The sequence below is a fragment of the Crinia signifera genome, chromosome 6 (genome assembly GCF_055691185.1).
Source record: "Crinia signifera chromosome 6, ASM5569118v1, whole genome shotgun sequence".
Taxonomy (NCBI): domain Eukaryota; kingdom Metazoa; phylum Chordata; class Amphibia; order Anura; family Myobatrachidae; genus Crinia; species Crinia signifera.
In genome coordinates, this window is record NC_139222.1 from 17,225,306 (window position 1) to 17,248,141 (window position 22,836).

A 22,836-nucleotide genomic window follows, 5' to 3' on the forward strand; every position below is an offset into this window, starting at 1 on the left:
TATCTTTTTCATGGTGGAACGGCCATCTTTCTGGAGACAGATGTGTGAATTCCGTGTTCATACTCGTTTTAGCTCATGGGATTGTAGTGGCGATTTCAATTGGACATGGGAATGGAGAATGAAATATATTCATATAAATTCATGGTTATATTCACACAGTATATTTACAATTCGGGTTCCTAATAAAACGAATAAGTATATATGATTATAAAACCATAAAGATATAAGCATATAAATTGTATAAAAATAGCAGCGTTTTTTAGAGATATAGCAGCAGTGATGAGACCAATTAGTATAGCAGCAGTGTGGTATATCAAGGCTATAATAGCCTGTGGATAGGTATAAAATAAGTGCCATGGTACTCATAGGGCAATAGTGCCTTGAAGATGTGATAAGAGGAGTGCAAATAATACTTGATGAAGATATATACATTTTTTTATATTATTTATAGACATTTTGTGAATGAGTGAGACTAAGGTGATGCATAAATAATTTTTTAATTTTTATTTTATTTTGATGAGGGGTGGGAAATACATAATGAAGAAGGAAAGAGTGAGAGAGAGAGAGAGAATAAAAGGAGAAAGAAAAAGGGGGATGAGAAGTGAGTCCTGGTGCCAACCAATTGTCCATATCATAAGGTTTTCTTCCTTGTACTGTCTGTACATTACAGAACCTGTTCTTCTCCTGGTACTGGACAGGCCCGGACACTGCTTGGCTGCCAAGATCGGACGGGTTTGGGCATTGCCAGCGTGGTATGACTGTTTTTCGTGTGCCCAAAACCTCTCGGAAGTAAGTGCCTTCTTGCTCGGACATGAAGAAGGACCGAGAGAAAAGGGGGGGGGAGGGGAAGGGGGGGAACAAGGAGAGAAGAAAAAAAAAGGGGGATAGTATGGTGGACGTGAGGGAGTGAGTTATAAGAACTGAATGGGGATGTGGATATAATGAAGTGTATTCTTACGGAACCTTTACAGAAATGGAGCGATTTCATATCCCTCATTAAGACCATTTGGGTGTAATGTCTGGAGCTGGAATATCCAGTACATTTCCCTTTGTGATAGCTTCTGTGCCAGGTCGCCTCCTCTTTCTCCCAAGTACACATGTTCGATAGCTTTGAAGGTGAGATCTTCCGGATTCGATGCGTGTGCCGTATTAAAGTGTCTAGGGATTGCATGATTGTCCAATTTGTTCTTAATGCTTCTCACATGTTCTTGTATTCTTATCTTCAGGGGGCGCTTGGTCTTACCGACATATTTCTTCCCGCACGTACACTCTAGCAGGTAGATGACAGAGGTCGAGTTGCAGTTCATGAATTCCTTAATTTGGAACTCCTTGTTGTCTCCTGTGTCTGTAAAACTTCTCCTGTTCGGATGGAGATATTTGCAAATCACACATTTGCCACATTTGTAAGATTCTTTGCACTGAGGTAGCTTCGTAGAGGGTTTGATGGTCTTTAGCATGCTGGGTGCAAGTATGTCCTTTAGGTTCTTGGATTTCCTATAGACTATGTCAGGTCTAGGTGGTAAGATCTCTTTTAGTAAGGGGTCCATCAGAAGTATCCCCCAATGTTTCTGTAGAGACTTTCTGATGGTATCTTCATGTCGATTATATGTAGTAATAAAGGATACGTTTTCTTTCTTTTCCTCTTCTTTGTTCTTATACGTAAGTAAAGTAGTGCGATTTGTGTTCCTTGTTCTCTCTGCTGCCTTTTGGATGAGGTTGGTCGGATATTGTTTCTCCTCAAATCTTTGTCCATACAGGGTAAGTTCGTCTTCAGGTCTGCTGCAATTTCTTTTAATTCTGTGAAATTGTGAATATGGAATATTGTTCTTCCATCTTTTCAAATGGTTACTCCTGTGGTGCAGATAGCTATTTTTATCCACGCTCTTAACAAAGTTTTTAGTTGCTACTTTGTTGTTTTCCTTCATCAGGATTAGGTCCAAGAATTCAATTTCTTCTTTTTGTACATTTGATGTGAATTTTAGGTTCATATCATTAATGTCCAGATTTTTTAAAAATTCATAAAACTGTGACTCTGTTCCATCCCATACGATTAAAATGTCATCTATATAACGTTTATATAGTATTATCGCGCTTTTGACATCTTGATTATTGTAGATGTGTACATTCTCCCAGTGTCCCATAAAAAGATTAGCGAAACTTGGCGCAAAAATAGTCCCCATTGCTGTTCCGCATTGCTGTAAGTAAAATTGATCCTGAAATTTAAAATAATTGTGGTGTAAGATAAAAAGCATAACAAGCATCACAAATAAAATCTCTATGATCAGGTGTAAGGGAGGCATCTTCTTCTAGATAACTTCTGCAGGCTTCCACTCCTTTGCTATGTTCAATGCAGGTGTACAATGACTGTACGTCTATGGTTACCCATAGATATGTCTCCTTCCACTCAAGATTCTCTGTTATATTTAGTACTGCTGTTGTGTCCTTCAAGTATGATGGTAAACATTTAACATATTTATTTAGAAATATGTCCACATACTGAGACAAGTTCGAAGTTAATGAGTCTATTCCCGCCACGATAGGTCTTCCGGGTGGGTTTTCAAGGCACTTATGGATTTTTGGTAGGAAATAAAATATGGGGGTATTGGGGTCTGATCTTAGTAAAAATTGGTACTCCTCTTTCGTTAGAATGTTTGTTCTGAGACCTTTTAATAAGAGAATGCGTAATTCCTCAATGTATGCGTCTTTAGGATCAGTAGGGAGTAAGCTGTATGATTTCTCATCATTCAGGAGCCTATGTGCTTCTTTGACATAGGCTTCCCGGTCCATGATAACCAGTCCCCCCCCCCCCCTTTGTCAGCTGGTTTTAACACTATGTCTTTATCCTTCTGTAGTTTTTTGAGTGCCTTGCTTTCAGAATTTGTCAGATTTTTGTTTTTGATTGGTCCTTGTTCTGTGTCGCAGAGATCTTTCTTAACTAGATCATGGAAGATACTGAGATTGGATCCTTTTGATTCTAATGGATAGTATTTGGATGTTGGTTTTAAGCCGGATTTAGATTTGTTGTCAAAGTTTTATATAATTGCATCTTCTTTCTTTAGGAAATGCCTTTTGAGTGTCAGCTTGCATACAAATTTGTTCAGGTCTATGTATGTTTCAAACCTGTACACACAAAAAGAGAGATTCCCGCACCAGTTTCTTATATTTTGGAAATTGTCCTATCTCCTCCAATATGAGAAATCCTTGGGGAAATTCCCCTATATTTTTCAAAGGGAGGTGCCACCTACTACTTAGGCCAAGACATACATTTTTACAAGAAAAGTAAGTATACTGTAGGTGCACTGACAATCACAATATTTATTATTAAGATTTAACTTTTATTTTTATTTATTAAAAGGTGCCCTGAGGAAGCTTGGTGAAACGGTCGTTGGCTAGCAATGACCTCTGCTTCCAATCTTATGCCTCTTTAAAAATGCACCTAATGTTGTAAAAATGTTAATGAAATGCAATGTAATATATGTGAAATGATAGGCAGTCTGTACCATTAACTGGGACCAAGTGACAGTAGCGGGGTGCTGCGTGTCTGGCAGACAGAAGCCGGTACACAACCTCCGTGCAGCAACTGGGACCAAGTGAGAGTAGCGGTGTGGGTGCGTGTCTGGCAGATAGAAGCCGGAACACAGCCTCCGTGCAGTGCGTGAGACACGGAGCTGCCCGGAGAAATATAACAGATAGCGGCGGTGTGAGTTTATTCTTTGGCTTATCATAGCCGTCTCACAGCCGCAGAGACACTGTTTAATAGACCCACTATACAACATAGCCACCGGAGCTGCGTGGATATATAGAGCAGACAGCAGCGATATGAATGTACCTTTTGGCTTTTTATAGCCAACTCATAGTCGCAGACATACTGCTTAATAGACCCATAGTACAACACAGCCACCGGGGAATTGCTAGAATAAACCCGCTACCAGACAGAAACGTAACATTGTGGGGGACAACATTTGTCCATTAACGATCAGCGGAAGTACTCTTACACAGACCGCTGAGGACATTAATCAAAATCTGTGAAATAACTGTCAGTGGCAGTATTTTCATAATTACCGCAAAATATCACATGTAAAAATAACTATCTGTTGTCATCTTAAGAGCTGGGTTATATGACTATTATTCAAATAACATATATACCGGATATAGCTCAGGATACTTGACCTTAGCACTAGGTGTTATAACACCTAGCGCAACAAGCACAACATTGTGTACTTAAACAACTGTTATAAATACTCCAGGTAGCTATTTTGCACAAGGCAGAGAATCTGTCGGACACCTTTTGATTTAAGAGCTGGGTTATATAATTGCTTATTAAATAGCGTTGATACCAGATAAAGCTCAATGACTGTACACTGTGAAACCATAAATCTGTGCAATAAATAGACAAAAGTCTTTACCTTGGAGATAAATACAACAACAGATAACTGTGATACAAATAAATGCCTATTCAATACAGAAGTACGTAATAAAGAGGTGATTATACACATTACCTCTGTACAAATGGTTAAAAAAAATATACCGCAAGTATAGGGGATACAATTCTGCAGTTGTGTGAAATACTGTCAATAAAAACTAAATTAATAACACTTACATAATTACTGACAGCTAACCCACAACTTCTGTCAGCCTACAAAGTAATTACTGACAGCTAACCCACAGCTTCTGTCAGCCCACAAAGTACAGTTCAATCCATTATAATTGATTAATTAAAGTACAGCTGTAATTAAGAGTTATAAATATTAACAATAAGAACTGCGCCTTTCTCTGCGAAAAATATTTGACATAATTTGTCTGCAGAAAATGTGAGATGTCAGTCTGTTAACACAAATAAAGTGTAAAAACATAACTCGAAATACACACATTAATCTGAGAAGATTCAGAGAAAAACAAGATCCGATACATAAGGATCCATTGCATAACAGAAAATTGCAACATTGAAGCACAAAATATCTCTTCCTCAAAACTGAGCAGGGAGAAAAGTGCTATTATAAAGCATACAAGAGGCATATAGGAAAAAAGAACCCTACAGTAATTCTGTTTGGAGAGCAGGGGTCATTGATATTTTAAACTATATTTCTTTCTTTATCTTTCTATATTTTAAATATTTCACCTTTTAATAAATAAAAATAAAAGTTAAATCTTAATAATAAATATTGTGATTGTCAGTGCACCTACAGTATACTTACTTTTCTTGTAAAAATGTATGTTTCAAACCTGTTAAGGCCACTTGTAGGTGCGAAGGAGAGACCCTTGCTTAGAAGGGATACCTCTGGGGTTGTTAGTACATGTTTCGAAAGGTTGAAGATGGCGTTGTTGGTCGCCTTTTTTTGTTGTGATGTGTTCCTCCACTAAAAAGAAAACTTCCAGACGAAGAGGTAAACGGGGCAGTGGGAGGAACACATCACAACAACAAAAAAATACCCTCATAACAACACAACGGACATCACAAACAAGGCGACCAACAACGGCATCTTCAACCTTTCGAAACATGTACTAACAACCCCAGAGGTATCCCTTCTAAGCAAGGGTCTCTCCTTCGCACCTACAAGTGGCCTTAACAGGTTTGAAACCTACATAGACCTGAACAAATTTGTACGCAAGCTGACACTCAAAAGGCATTTCCTAAAGAAAGAAGACGCAATAATATCAAACTTTGACAACAAATCTAAATCCGGCTTAAAACCAACATCCAAATACTATCCATTAGAATCAAAAGGATCCAATCTCAGTATCTTCCACGATCTAGTGAAGAAAGATCTCTGCGACACAGAACAAGGACCAATCAAAAACAAAAATCTGACAAATTCTGAAAGCGAGGCACTCAAAAAACTACAGAAGGATAAAGACATAGTGTTAAAACCAGCTGACAAAGGGGGGGGGACTGGTTATCATGGACCGGGAAGCCTATGTCAAAGAAGCACATAGGCTCCTGAATGATGAGAAATCATACAGCTTACTCCCTACTGATCCTAAAGACGCGTACATTGAGGAATTACGCATTCTCTTATTAAAAGGTCTCAGAACAAACATTCTAACGAAAGAGGAGTACCAATTTTTACTAAGATCAGACCCCAATACCCCCATATTTTATTTCCTACCAAAAATCCATAAGTGCCTTGAAAACCCGCCCGGAAGACCTATCGTGGCGGTAGTAGACTCATTAACTTCGAACTTGTCTCAGTATGTGGACATATTTCGAAATAAATATGTTAAATGTTTACCATCATACTTGAAGGACACAACAGCAGTACTAAATATAACAGAGAATCTTGAGTGGAAGGAGACATATCTATGGGTAACCATAGACGTACAGTCATTGTACACCTGCATTGAACATAGCAAAGGAGTGGAAGCCTGCAGAAGTTATCTAGAAGAAGATGCCTCCCTTACACCTGATCATAGAGATTTTATTTGTGATGTCATGCTTTTTATCTTACACCACAATTATTTTAAATTTCAGGATCAATTTTACTTACAGCAATGCGGAAAAAAAAAAAGCGCGATAATACTATATACATGTTATATAGATGACATTTTAATCGTATGGGATGGAACAGAGTCACAGTTTTATGAATTTTTAAAAAATCTGGACATTAATGATATGAACCTAAAATTCACATCAAATGTACAAAAAGAAGAAATTGAAATCTTGGACCTAATCCTGATGAAGGAAAACAACAAAGTAGCAACTAAAAACTTTGTTAAGAGCGTGGATAAAAATAGCTATCTGCACCACAGGAGTAACCATTTGAAAAGATGGAAGAACAATATTCCATATTCACAATTTCACAGAATTAAAAGAAATTGCAGCAGACCTGAAGACCTTGAAGACCAACTTACCCTGTATGGACAAAGATTTGAGGAGAAACAATATCCGACCAACCTCATCCCAAAGGCAGCAGAGAGAACAAGGAACACAAATCGCACTACTTTACTTACGTATAAGAACAAAGGAGAGGAAAAGAAAGAAAACGTATCCTTTATTACTACATATAATCGACATGAAGATACCATCAGAAAGTCTCTACAGAAACATTGGGGGATACTTCTGATGGACCCCTTACTAAAAGAGATCTTACCACCTAGACCTGACATAGTCTATAGGAAATCCAAGAACCTAAAGGACATAATTGCACCCAGCATGCTAAAGACCATCAAACCCTCTACGAAGCTACCTCAGTGCAAAGAATCTTACAAATGTGGCAAATGTGTGATTTGCAAATATCTCCATCCGAAGAGGAGAAGTTTTACAGACACAGGAGACAACAAGGAGTTCCAAATTAAGGAATTCATGAACTGCAACTCGACCTCTGTCATCTACCTGCTAGAGTGTACGTGCGGGAAGAAATATGTCGGTAAGACCAAGCGCCCCCTGAAGATAAGAATACAAGAACATGTGAGAAGCATTAAGAACAAATTGGACAATCATGCAATCCCTAGACACTTTAATACGGCACACGCATCGAATCCGGAAGATCTCACCTTCAAAGCTATCGAACATGTGTACTTGGGAGAAAGAGGAGGCGACCTGGCACAGAAGCTATCACAAAGGGAAATGTACTGGATATTCCAGCTCCAGACATTACACCCAAATGGTCTTAATGAGGGATATGAAATCGCTCCATTTCTGTAAAGGTTCCGTAAGAATACACTTCATTATATCCACATCCCCATTCAGTTCTTATAACTCACTCCCTCACGTCCACCATACTATCCCCCTTTTTTTTTTTCTCTCCTTGTTCCCCCCCTTCCCCCCCCCCCCCCCCTTTTCTCTTGGTCCTTCTTCATGTCCGAGCAAGAAGGCACTTACTTCCGAGAGGTTTTGGGCACACGAAAAACAGTCATACCACGCTGGCAATGCCCAAACCCGTCCGATCTTGGCAGCCAAGCAGTGTCCGGGCCTGTCCAGTACCAGGAGAAGAACAGGTTCTGTAATGTACAGACAGTACAAGGAAGAAAACCTCATGATATGGACAATTGGTTGGCACCAGGACTCACTTCTCATCCCCCTTTTTCTTTCTCCTTTTATTCTCTCTCTCTCTCACTCTTTCCTTCTTCATTATGTATTTCCCACCCCTCATCAAAATAAAATAAAAATTAAAAAATTATTTATGCATCACCTTTGTCTCACTCATTCACAAAATGTCTATAAATAATATAAAATTTTTTATATATCTTCATCAAGTATTATTTGCACTCCTCTTATCACATCTTCAAGGCACTATTGCCCTATGAGTACCATGGCACTTATTTTATACCTATCCACAGGCTATTATAGCCTTGATATACCACACTGCTGCTATACTAATTGGTCTCATCACTGCTGCTATATCTCTAAAAAACTATTTTTATACAATTTATATGCTTATATCTTTATGGTTTTATAATCATATATACTTATGCGTTTTATTAGGAACCCGAATTGTAAATATACTGTGTGAATATAACCATGAATTTATATTAATATATTTCATTCTCCATTCCCATGTCCAATTGAAATCGCCACTACAATCCCATGAGCTAAAACGAGTATGAACACTGAATTCACACATCTGTCTCCAGAAAGATGGCCGTTCCACCAGGAAAAAGATATGAAAACCCCCCACAAAATGGCCGCCGCCGGGAGACAACATATCCGAATACACAGAGCAAAAACCCAAGTGCCCGGCTGAACAATGATTGTCACTCGCAACAACGAATGAGAAGCAGCCCACTACAAGAAGGAAGTGGGGCATGCATACACTTCCGCCGACGAGTGGCGGAAAGTGAACATACTTTCAACAACACTGTACACAGGAAGCGGGGCGGAAGTAACGTCCGCCCACCGGAAGTGGGGCATTGTACCCACAATCGTTATTAACTTTATTTCTGCTACTTAATGTGTCTTTTAACCCCTTCCCAACATTTGACGTATATATACGTCATGGCCGGGATGTACTTCCCGACACATGACGTATATATACGTCATGACTTTAAACTGTCACCGCGTCTATAGACGCGGTGACCGTTTAAACATGTCTTCTGTCCCTTACAGCAGACATGTCCCAGCATGCCCAGGGGGGGCGGAGATGCCTCCCCCCCGTCGGCGATCGCTGCGATTGGCTGTTCAATGTGAACAGCCAATCACAGCGTTTTCCTGTGTTATCGGCGAATCAGACGCTCGGTAACACGGATCAATCACCGCCGGGTGTGAGGGGGGCACCGGTGGTCACCGGTGATGACCACACCTCACCCCACCTGCCCCTAAGGCTGTGATTGGTCCGTCGGACCGACGGACCAATCACAGCCATGGCGCGTGATTGGTCCGTCGGACCGACGGACCAATCACAGCCATGGCGCGTGATTTAAACTAACGGTGACTGCGCTGCAGACGCCATTCCGGTCTGGAATTGCATGCAGAGCGGTCACCGTGCCAATCTGTCGTGATATACTGACCTGATCCTTGCCTGATACTTACCTGATCACCGCTGGTAGCGTGCTGCCAGCAGCTGGATGCTTCCTCGATCTTGTGACTTCCTGTGTGCTGCTGCTGCAGTGTCATAGAGTGACAGATAGTGAGAGATAGTGACAGAGAGTGCTATATTTTGTGTCTGCTGCCCCCCCTTTTGTGCTGATCAGTATATCTGTGCTGATCAGCAACTTTTTGGGGGTGCAGGGTTTTTTTTTAATTTATATATACCTGTCAATTGCACCAAAGGTTGTGCTGCCTGTGCAACTGACTGCTGCCCCCCCTGCTGCCCCCCCTTTTGTGCTGATCAGTATAAATTAACTGATCAGCAACTTTTTGGGGGTGCAGGTTTTTTTTTTTTTAATATATATACCTGTCAGTTGCACTGTCAGTTGCACCAAAGGTTGTGCACCTGCTGCCCCTCACTGGTAATCAGTGTCGCATCACTGATCACCTTTTTTTTTTTTTTTTTTTTTTGAGGGTGCTGTGGGGTCTTTTTTAAAAAAAAAATTTACACACACTGTGATTTTGTGGGTGTCCTGTGGCCACTGTGCGCTGATCAGTGACGTACATCACTGATCAGCATTTTCGGCACAGGGTTGATCTACAGATGGGTCAGGTCCCATCCTTGCTGGCGGGTCGCCAGAACGTCTGCGCTGGCGACCCGCCAGCAGCCACGCCAGCGAATGCACTGAGACGCGCGTGCGTCTCACGCGCACGCGCGTCTCAGTCTCCGTCGCCAGTGCGACGGAAACCCTGTCCGTCTCCGCCTCAGGGAGACGGACAGGGTTAGGGGGGGATGCGGGCAGGCGGCGGGGACCCCGGGTTACCGCCGGCAAGCCGGCGGGGACCCGGGGGAACGGATGGAAGCGCCGTCGGAAGGGGACGCGCGCGCCTCTCGTGCGCATGCGTCCCCTTCTCACCATCGCCATGGCGCTGGCGGGGGATGGCGGCTGGCGACGCCAGCGCCATCCCCTGCCAAGATGGGACAAGACCCATCTGTAGATCAAATTCCTGTTGCCTTTGAGCGCTGTTCAGTGACGGATGTTACTGACCAACATCTGTGCTCAATTTTTGGCGCAGGACCCTTTTTTTTTTTTTTTTTAACCCCTTCAAGGTTGTACCAAAAGCTGCCTTGAAGTTGCTGAGTGACGTACATCACAGATCAGCATTTTTGCCACAGGGTTGATCTAATTTTTTTTTTTTTTTTTTGGGATCAAATTCCTGTATAAAGTATTTTTTTTTCTGCACTACATACACACTACACACTACATACCCCCCGTGTTGAAATAAAGTTTGTACCCCCCCTACACTATACACGTGTTGAAACATTACACTTACAGAAACACAAAAATAAAAATGGCATCCCAAATGTCATCCCAGTCATCCAAAAGAATGTATTCAGCGGAGGAGGCATATGCCATGCTTGCCTCTTACTCTGACACAGCCAGTGATGCAAGCGGGGAATTTGAAGGATTCGTCTTAACCTCATCTTCCTCCTCTAGTGATGAGGGACCCCCTCAAAGACGCCCCCGTAGAGCAGCTGAGACCCCCCCCCCCCAAAATGATTGATCCCGTATGGACCCCACCACCAGACAATTTTGAGCCCCAGGTTCCTGAGTTTTTGGCCATCCCAGGAATCCAATTTGATTCAACAGGTCTCAGAGAAATTTACTTTTTCAAATTATTTTTCTCTAATGATTTTATAAATTTAATGGTGGACCAAAGTAATTTATATGCCCAGCAGTTTATTGCTCAAAACCCCACGTCATCATTTGCTAGGTGGACCCCTGTAGATGCAGTAGAGATTATGACGTTTTGGGGTCTGGTGTTACATATGGGCATAGTAAAAAAGCCAGAAATTAGGCAATATTGGAGTACAGATGTTCTGTACAGCACCCCACTTTACCGTATGGCCATGACTCGGACTCATTTTGAGACAATCCTTAAATTTTTACATTACACCGATAATGCACAGTGCCCACCCAGAGATGATCCCACCTTTGACCGGCTATTCAAAGTCAGGCCGGTCATTGATCATTTCAGTGCCAAATTTGCAGAGATGTACATCCCTGAAAAATTTATTTGTATCGACGAGTCCCTTATACATTTTAAAGGAAGGGTTAAATTCCGCCAGTACCTTCCCAGTAAGAGGGCAAGGTATGGCATAAAAATGTATAAACTGTGTGAAAGCACCTCAGGGTACACCCACAGGTTTAGGGTATATGAAGGGAAGGATTCAAGAATTGAACCGCCAGAATGCCCCCCCTCCCTCGTAGGTGTTAGTGGAAAAATTGTCTGGAAATTAGTGCACCCCTTCCTGGATAAAGGTTATCACCTCTATGTGGATAACTTTTACACTAGCATCCCCCTGTTTAAGGCCCTTGGTTCAAGAGGTACAGCAGCTTGCGGTACTGTGCGCAAGAACCAAAGAGGCCTCCCAAAAACGCACATTGCCCAAGTACTGAGAAGGGGTGAAAGCAGGGCACAATCCACCGAAAATATGTTGTTGGTCAAATATAAGGACAAGAGGGATGTCCTTATACTGACAACAATTCATGGAGACAGTACCACCTCCATCCCTGTACGAGGTACCAGTACCCACACCTCAAAACCTAATTGTATCCTAGATTACAATAAGTACATGGGCGGAGTGGATCTTTCAGATCAGGTACTGAAGCCGTACAGTGCCCTGCGGAAAACAAAAATCTGGTACAAGAAGCTGGCCGTGTATATCATCCAGATGGCACTGTATAACGCTTACGTGCTATTCCGTTCTACCAGCCAGAGGGGGACATTTATGCACTTTCAAGAGGAAGTCATAAAGGGCCTAATATTTGGGAACCAGCAGGCAGAGGGCCCCAGTACTTCTAGTACTGGCCCCCGTATTGTACCAGGGCAGCATTTTCTTAACGAAATCCCCTCCACTGCAAAAAAGGGCAGGACACAAAAAAGGTGCAAAGTTTGCTATAAAAAGGGAATAAGAAAGGATACTATTTTCCACTGTGAAACTTGCCCCGACAAACCCGGCCTATGTATAAAGGAGTGTTTTAAAATATACCACACATCTATGGATTATTAGGTTCATCATTTCACCGTGCTTCGGGGGTCTTGCTAATGCCACATAGCACCCACCATTCATTCCACCAGAATCTGAGCTGCAAAATACAAAAATCACTCCTTCCCTTCTGAGTCCTGCCATGCACCCAACTGGTATTTTTTGGTCACATATGAGGCATTGCCATACTCGGGAGAAATTGGGGCACAGATTTTGTGGTGCTTTTTCTCCTTCATACCTTATGAAAATGAAAAATTTTGAGCCAGAACTGCATTTTTGTGTAAAAAAAAATGTAATTTTTCATTTGCACAGACCAGTTGTATCAAAATTGGTGAAACCCCTGGGGGTTTGAAATGTACACTATACCCCTAGATGAATTCCCTGAGGGGTGTAGTTTGCAAAATGGGGTCACTTGTGGGGGGGTTCCACTGTATTGGTGCTTCGGGGGTCTTGCTAATGCGACATAGCACCCACCAACATTCCACCAGAATCTGTGCTGCAAAATCCAAATATCACTCCTTCCCTTCTGAGTCCTGCCATGCACCCAAATGGTATTTTTTGGTCACATGTGAGGCATTGCCGTACTCGGGAGAAATTGGGGCACAGATTTTGGGGTGCTTTGTCTCCTTCATTCCTTGTGAAAATGAAAAATTTTGAGCCAGAACTGCATTTTTGTGTAAAAAAATTTAATTTTTCATTTTCACTGCCCAGTTGTACCACAATTGGTGAAACCCCTGGGGGTTTGAAATGTACGCTATACCCCTAGATGAATTCCCTGAGGGGTGTAGTTTGCAAAATGGGGTCACTTGTGGGGGGGTTCCTAACTTTTAGCATCCTATGGTGCCTAGAAACCTACATGGTGCCTAAAAAATAATCTCCAAAAAAGGAGGCTCCAAAATCAAGTAGGTGCTCCTTCTATTATGCCTGTGGTTTGGTCAACCTGCACACTAGGGCCACATATAGGATATTTATGAAAACAAAAGAATTGGGGGAATCAATTTTTAGTCACATTTCTCTAGCAAAATCTACTGTGTTCCTTAGAAAAATGTATTAAAATTGAAAATCTGCAAAAAAATGAAATTTTGAAATTTCACCTACACTTTGTTTTAATTCCTGTGAAACACCTAAAGGGTTAACAAACTTCCAAAATGCTGTTTTGAATACTGTGAGGGGTGCAGTTTTTGAAATGGCATCATTTATGGGGGTGTCTCACATACAAGTCCCTCAAAGTCACATCAGAACTGAACTGGTCCCTAAAAAAATCAGTGTTTGAAATTTTCTTGAAAATTTGAGAATTTGCTATTCATATTTTAAGCCTCCTAGTGTCCAAAAAAATTAAAAGGAGGTTGAAATAATGATGGAAACACAAAGTATACATATGGTCTATGTTAGTTATTAACTATTTTGAGTGGTATGATTATTTGTCTCACAAGCAGAAAATTTAACATTTTGCAAATTGCAACATTTTCTTTTTTTTTACGACATTTTGGTGTTTTTCACAAAAAAACACAGACTGTATCGACCAAAATTTACCACTAACTTGAAGAACAATGTGTCACGAGAAAACAATCTCAAAATCACTGGGATAAGTAAAAGCAAAAAAAAGTTATCCCCACTTAAGTGATACATGTCAGATTTGAAAAAAAGGGCTCTGTCAGGAAGGCAAAACCAGACTGCGGCGGTAAGGGGTTAACAACTATGCTTTAGACAGTAAGCATCAGGGTCGTGCCACATAAACATCTAGTTAGATCATAGACAGTTATTCACGATTCTGCCCACTTTAGAAACGATAGGCACATCCCACAGGAAGTGACCTCACAATTATGTCCATCATACCTATACAGTATGAATAGAGCTCCAGGCACTCACCTCCCTCACCCCTTGATGAAGTCTCTACGACGAAACGCGTTGGGTACAGCCTGCTGACTCCTCCCTATTAGATAAGTGACACTCCACTTCAGCTTTTAAGAAAACGTTTTTTCTCCTTAATCCTGTTTTATTTACTTATTACAGCTTTATCTCCCTCCCCCTTCACCCCCTTTTTTTATATAGCGAATTCTTTTGTAGGCCTTTTTATAATATTTCGCATATTTTACGTATAAGTGTTTTTTCTATTTTTACCCATTGTTTGCTCTTTTAACTAGTACTGTGTACTTGAATAAAAATCCTTTGTTTTTTACAACTGGATACGCTTCTTATATAGGTATAGGTAGACGCTATTTTCCTTTATCCAATTTTGCTGCTATATATATAGATATATAGAATGGGGAGAGACCGCACTCGCACTAAAGATATAGCAATGGTGGGGTGCCCTACAAAGGGTAAAAATGCCCAAAATATAGTCCAGTTCTCCTGTCCGTAGATGGGAGATGTGGGGCACTCTCCACAAACACACTAATCCACTGTGTTGTTGTTCACATACATAAGACAGCTGTCCCCCCTCCAGGATGAGGTCTCTTTTCCCTTCTCTAGCCTGATGCTGTATATTGACCAAACACCAGCTCCTTGATAAAGGTCCTTGTATATGGACCGAAACGTCGGGGCAATGCTTTGGATTATTATTAAAAATTGATGATTTAGCTGACCCTTTGGACTGCTTCTTACGTATGTGAACAACAACAAGGTGCAAAGAGCACCTGACGGCCTTGAAACGTCGGTTTCTTACCAAAACTGCCTATGGTGTGTTGATTTCATTGAGTGCCGCCGTCAGGAAGACTATATATATATATATATATATATATATATATAGGTCCAATGTCGCCCGGCACTCCACAAATCCCGTATTGCAGTAATCACCCGGTGCCTTCCTCTCTGAACCCGCGGGTCCCAGTGTATATGCAGTATCGATCAGGCGGCACTCCCGGAATTTAGTGAAAGCAAAAAAAGTGGCTTTATTGATCCTACATGTTTCGGGCGTCTGCCCGTCCTCAGGGAACAACCTTATACACACAGTGAGCAAAATATATAGTGCAGTACAAACAGAGAAAACAACACCCCCTTCCGGCCTGTTCCCGCCCTCAGACACTTACCCGCGGCCGCCCGGCCGGTACATCCCCATCCGCCCTGAAGCCGCCGTGCCGTACTGTGGGGAAACGATCCAGAGGACCCTGTCTCTTCCGGCTTCATCCTCTGACGTCGTTCCCCATTCTGCACTGCGCTCGAAGCTTCCGGGGTTCCAAGCCTCGTTTTGGTTGCCGCTGTCACTGTCCGGGAGCGTGAACCTGTGAATATAAACAAAACATGAGTAAAACATCATATATAAAATCTAACACAAGTGACATAGTTAAGAGGCTTAAATTAAGTCAAATAAGAGGCCAAAAAACTGGCCATATAAAATAGTGACCATAATTAAAGACATATACACATCTAAAAAATGAAAAAATAGAAAAACATTAAAAAAGTACAGAATTGCAGGACCTCTATTCATATTCCAATATATCAAATATATTTTAATCTTGATGCATAATCTTTTAAATTTATATATCTATATATTAGAGGGCCAGCTATCTACTGTGTGTTTCCCAAATATTTACTGATACTGAATTTTAAAGAAAACTTTGTAGGCCATGTTGTTCATTTAAGCCTCTAGGGGCAATTGTGTCCAACCTAAAAATCCACCTAGCCTCTGCTTGCAGTAGGAGTTTCCCCCTATTCCCTCCTCTAACTGTAGGTGGTATATGGTCCACTATTTTCGACCTGATACTGGCTATGCTATGTTTAAAGAGTGCACAGTGTCTAGCTACTGGTTGCTCGCTACTGCCTGTACTAAGTGCCTGTCTAATGGCATGGCGATGGTTTGTATATATATATATATGTGTGTGTTTGCTCCGTGTTGACCCTAAGGATATATGGTCAGTAGTGGCGAATTCGTGGTGGACTGAGATCCCATTGGTCATGTCACGGGACACCTTGAAAAAACTATGAAAATCTCCAAACAGCAATGTTACAAGAGAACGTTTGAAACCCCTACCTAGGGCATATATGTCACAGGCCCAACGCAAGCACTTTGTACCGGGGAAATTAGGTTCATGCTTGAAATGCAAGAGTACTAACTCTACATTTTTTTCATAGTCTACATATGTAGTCTATATATGTCTACATATGTGTAGTGTACAAATGTCTACCTATTTTTCATATGTGCTACATGATTTAGAGCTGTAATAAAGTATTTATAACTGAATCACCTGTACTAACTAATAGTATGAAATGGGTGAGGGGAAAGGGGAAGAGCGATATTTCTATATCTGTATGTTATTTCCAGCAGATGGACACAGAAGCAGAAATACCTCGGAGGGACGTCTTATTCTGTCTCCAAATTATAAAACAGAAGATAACATCACACAGGATTCTCCAGAAGACGCCTCCATTACCCTAAATATACAGCCAGTGCTTCACAGTGCAGATACATCACCTGATACCTCTATTCCTGAGGACTCCTCTTCTGGTACCTCAGATACTGCTACACATAGAGCAGCTCATACAGGTGCTGACACATTTACCTGTTCTGAGTGTGATACATGTTTTATAAATCAGTCAGATTTTATTAGACATCAGAGAACTCACACAGGTGAGAAACCGTTTCCATGTTCTGAGTGTGGGAAAAGTTTTGCACGTAAATCAGCTTTTGTTAAACATCAGAGACGTCACACAGGTGAGAAGCCATTTCCATGTTCTGAGTGTGGGAAAAGTTTTACTCGCCAATCAACTCTTTCTCTACATAAGAGAATTCACACAGGTGAGAAGAGATTTCCATGTTCTGAGTGTGGTAAATCTTTTATCCAGAAATCACAGCTTGTTCTACATGTGAGAACTCACACAGGTGAGAAACCATTTCCATGTAGAGAATGTGGACAATATTTTGCCCAGAAATCAAGTCTCGTTAAACATGTGAGAACTCACACAGGTGAGAAACCATTTCCATGTACAGAATGTGGACAATATTTTACCCAGAAATCAAGTCTCGTTAAACATGAGAGAACTCACACAGGTGAGAAACCATTTCCATGTAGAGAATGTGGACAATATTTTGCCCAGAAATCAAGTCTCGTTAAACATGTGAGAACTCACACAGGTGAGAAACCATTTCCATGTACAGAATGTGGACAATATTTTACCCAGAAATCAAGTCTCGTTAAACATGAGAGAAGTCACACAGGTGAGAAGCCATTTCCATGTTCTGAGTGTGGGAAAACTTTTACCCAAAAATCGGGTCTCCTTAACCATGTGAGAACTCACACAGGTGAGAAGCAGTTACCATGTTCTGAGTGTGGGAAATGGTTTTCCTATAAATCAGATCTTGTAATACATCAGAGAAGTCACACAGGTGAGAAGCCGTTTCAATGTTCTGAGTGTGGGAAATATTTTATCCGGAAATCACAGCTTGTCCTACATGAAAGAACTCACACAGGTGAGAAACCATTTCCATGTTCTGAGTGTGGGAAATCTTTTGCCCAGAAATCAAATCTCGTTAAACATGTGAGAACTCACACAGGTGAGAAGCCGTTTCCATGTACAGAATGTGGGAAATATTTTGTCGACAAATCATATCTTGTTATACATGAGCGAACTCACACAGGTGAGAAGCCATTTCCTTGTTCTGTGTGTGGTAAAGCCTTTACTACAAAATCAGATCTTGTCCTACATAAGAGAACTCACACAGGTGAGAAGCCATTTCCATGTTCTGAGTGTGGGAAATGTTTTACCCAGAAATCATATCTCATTAGTCATGTGAGAATTCACACAGGTGTGAAGCAATTTTCATGTTCTGAGTGTGGTAAAGCCTTTCTTAAAAAATCACAGCTTGTCCTACATGAGAGAACTCACACAGGAGAGAGGCCATTTCCATGTTCTGAGTGTGGGAAATCTTTTACCCGCAAATCAAATCTCGTTAAACATGTGAGAACTCACATAGGGGATAAGCGGGATAAGCAATTTCCATGTTCTGAGTGTGGTAAAGCCTTTCCTACAAAATCACAGCTTGTCCTACATGAGAGAACTCACACAGGTGAGAAGCCATTTCCATGTTCTGAGTGTGGGAAATCTTTTACCAACAATTCAAATCTCGTTATACATGTGAGAACTCACACAGGTGAGAAGCCATTTCCATGTTCTGAGTGTGGTAAAGCCTTTACTACAAAATCAGATCTTGTCCTACATGTGAGAAGTCACACAGGTGAGAAGCCATTTCCATGTACAGAATGTGGACAATATTTTACCTCAAAATCATATCTTGTCCTACATGAGAGAAGTCACACAGGTGAGAAGCCATTTCCATGTTCTGAGTGTGGTAAAGCCTTTCCTAGAAAATCACAGCTTGTCTCACATGAGAGAACTCACAAAGGTGAGAAGCTGTTTCCATGTTCTGAGTGAGGGAAATGTTTTACCTGGAAATCATACCTTGTTATACATGTGAGAAGTCACACAGGTGAGAAGCCTTTTCATGTTCTGAGTTTGGGAAATGTTTTTTTATCAGAACACAGCCTTGTTAGACATCAGAGCACTCACAAAGGTGTGAAACCATAGTCATTTGCGTCTTCTGAGTGTGACTGTTTATAAGCTGCTTTTAAGAGAAAATAAATGTTAACGAGCTGACAGGTGTGAATAATTGTTTCCACTATTTAAATATTCGTGTCTGCATAATGATAAAGAGGCATAAATACAGAGGGCCTGATTCAGAGTTGAATATAAAGCAGTCACAATTGCAGACACTTTATGTTTGGGAATAAATGTCATTGTTCACCATTATAACAAATTTTCTTGGTGATAAAAGTGGTCATCGCTATCACCATGCGTTTGCACCAGCGTTATCCTTGTGCAAGAGATATATCAGCAGCTCTGCATGCGCACAACCCTGAATAGCCCCAGTTCATCCTACACTCCCACAGTACTCTACACCCACTCAGCAGCAAGAGGAGATCTGTCCGGCTGCTAACAGCATATAACAGCTCAGAGTTGTGTATACCGACACATGCCCAGCCGCTGAGCATCATGGGATCTGTGCAACTCTGAAGCAGGGGCCAGTGTGTACAACAAGGATTGTTAGCAACACTGATGGTATGGAGAGTAATTGGAAGCACCAGTCACACAGTATAGTAACATGTTATACTGTCATTTCCCACCGCAGACATAGGTGTAATGTGCGTCATTGCCATAGGACTGGATCGTGTCTGTCACTTGTGGGACTCTTCTACAGACCATGATACAGAGCAGAGATAGAGGCAGAACCATGTGTATGCAGTCTTCTAGGTATGAGCTGTTATATTGCCTATTCCTTATTATTACTCTGTACTATACATGTTGTACTAGAACCGTCCTTTTAGCATCTGCTTTATATGTTTTGCACAATACAAATAAAATATAACCATCTTTATACAACAATGAGTGTGGCCCCTAACAATCTGTATACAACAATGAGTGTGGCCCCTAACAATTGCATTGTTTTCCTTTTATACTCCGGGCCCTATTGTATGATGTCAGAGTGATTGTGGTTACCCAGGGATACTATATACAGCAGATCATTGCACTTTGGGAGCTGGTACCAGATTATATCTCTTGGTCCTATGAGTCCCAGGAATCTGATATAGGAATGAGTGTGATACCGCTCTGAGTATTTGTCAATTAGATGTTCCACATGTTGCCATGAATTCTGATTACGTCCTTTCAGTCCAGACTACTGTTACCGTGTTTCTGTGCCTTAATACAGTCTTAGTAGTTTCTGTCACATCTAGGTGAGAGATATATATATACATAATTGTATCTATATGTTACCTGTGGGTTAAATTTAAGATGGGTGGATTCCTAGAAAATTACTTAAACAAACGACTTTGAAATGTAAAATTTATTTATACTGCGCTAAGGATGTTGGTTAGTTCAGTAAATCCAATAAAGCAATCGCATCAACAAACTCAGGAGCCACGCCCTGTGCATCAGCCTAGCCACGCCCTGTGCATCAGCCTAGCCACGCCCTGTGCATCAGCCTAGCCACGTCCTGTGCATCAGGAGGCTGAGAAATTATCAGATCTTACTGGCTCTTCTGCAATCAGTGTTTCTTCCAAGAATGAGTTTAACTAACACTGATATAGTCCAGTTTATATAGCTTGCATAAGCTAGGGTTAATTCAGGTGTTGTTTTCAGCATGAAAACTGCACCCAAGCGGCAACTCACACCCTTCGGGGTTAATAGGATCGACCCCTTAATATTAACTTAGTTCCTTTGAACACCACTTTTCTGGTTTGGTCTCCTATTATCAGACCATGGCCTTTGTCCTTTGAGAAAACCAACTGTCAGAAACAAAACAGCTTGAAACCTCTGAATATATATACAGTGGGGCAAAATAGTATTTGGACAGCCACCAATTATGCAGGTTGACCCACTTAAAAAGATGAGCGAAGTCTGCAATTTCCATCATAGGTACACTTCAACTTCAACATTCAGCAATTATTAAAAAATGAAAGAAATACAAGATCACTGACGATCTCCCTCGATCTGGGGATCCATGCAAGATCTCACCTCGTGGGATATCAATGACCCTTAGAACGGTGAGGAATCAGCCCAGAACTACATGGGGGGACCTGGTCAATGACCTCAAGAGAGCTGGGACCACAGTCACAAATGTTACCATTAGTAACACGCTACATCATAATGTATTCACGAAAGATCCCCCTGTTTACGCCAGAACATGTCCAGGTCCATCTAAAGTTTGCCAGTGACCATCTGGATAATCCAGAGGAGGATTTGGAGAATGTCATGTGGTCAGATGAGAGTAAAATAGAACTTTTTGGTATAAACTCCACTCACAGTGTTTGGAGGGAGAAGAATGATGAGTGGAATCCCAAAAACACCATATCCACTGTGAAGCATGGGGGTGAAAACATCATGCTTTGGGGCTGCTTTTCTACAAAGGGGACTGTATTAAGGTGGCACTCCAAAGAAGAAACCCAACGCAAATGCTTTGACCAACATTTCAAATATATGAGCACATTTTTCATCAGGGTGTGATACAGAAGTTAAACAAACAACATGTATACCTTAGCACCAGTGTGCATTCCCTCCTTGGTTGGGACACTTCTGGCTGTTGGGAGTCTCTGTGAGGTGACGCATCAACATGACCACACTCTAGCACGCTGTAGGACACCCATCTATGACTCCGATATACCTCCCGGATTCGTAGATTGGATTCTTTGTCCCCCCGGGGTCTCAACCGGAGTTGTAATCTAGCCTGTTTCTTATAGGATAGTGGTGAGACCCCTATGTCTTGAGAAATCTAGCATTTTCATTTAATATTATGTCCCTTCAAAACTAGATTCTCTATAAGAAGATTACTAATACTAGTTTGCTTAGTTATTGCTTTCCAAATTTTTTATAGCTCTTCAATAGTGGTGGGTTTTTCATATTTTATTTATGGTTTTGTATGTATGTCCATAACCATGGTTTAGTTTAGTGACAACGATCTGCGACATGCTTATTGTTTCATGCGGGTTACTTAGCAACCTAGGAGGGGCTTAACGGAGGTCCCCGCTGTATGATGGGAGTATGGAGTTGGAGGAGACTTCTGGATCACATGACACAAAATGATGTCCTGGGAGATGAGCCACGGCAGCATCAGATTGGTGTCTTGCGGCTGGTCTCAGATACAGTGCGCTAGAGTGTGGTCACTTTGACGCGTTTCCTCACAGAGACTCATTCTCCCGACAGCTGGAAGTGTCCCGCTCCGGGGAGGGAATGCACACTGGTGCTAAGGTATACATGTTGTTTGTTTTAACTTCTGTATCACACACTACCCAAAAAATGTGCTAATACATTTGAAACGTTGGCCAAAGCACTTGTGTATAGGTTCTTCTTTGGAGTGCCTCCCACACTCCTCTCCAGGGAGGGTACCCAGGTCTTGTACACAATAAGTGCAGTGGCGGCCATCATCATACATATATGTGTGTGTGTGTGTGTGTATATGTATGTATATATAGATAGATATATAGATAGGAAAAGAATGAGGGTAGCACTTCCCATAGTGTGTTCCGGTGCCCGTCCAAACGACTATACGGTCCAATATACAAAGATTTGTTAAAAGACAGCACCCGGAGACAAAACGATTAGGAGTAATGCAGCTAATATCAAACTTTTCGATGCTTTATATGCAATAAAGCATCGAAAACTTTTGATATTAGCTGCGTTACTCCTAATCGTTTTGTCTCCGGGTGCTGTCCTTTAACAAATCTTTGTGTATATATATATATACATATCCAGAATGCTTAATAAAAAGCAGGGGCACTCACCATTTCGCTTCAGTCAGCAATTTTAATGCAAGGAATCAAACATATAAGTC

At 41.3% G+C, this 22,836-nt stretch overlaps 1 protein-coding gene and 1 pseudogene across 4 annotated transcripts in view; one reads left to right on the plus strand and one right to left on the minus strand.

Moving 5' to 3' along the window:
- Positions 1–21,068, plus strand: part of LOC146010016 (uncharacterized) — a 49,718-nt pseudogene extending 28,650 nt beyond the window's left edge. The window contains exon 5 of the transcript XR_014444715.1: positions 16,780–21,068. The product of XR_014444715.1 is annotated as an uncharacterized LOC146010016 (transcript). The remainder of the gene's footprint in view (positions 1–16,779) is intronic.
- The window catches only part of LOC146010005 (uncharacterized), a 730,148-nt gene that overhangs the window by 416,973 nt on the left and 290,339 nt on the right, over positions 1–22,836 (minus strand). The window lies entirely within an intron of this gene.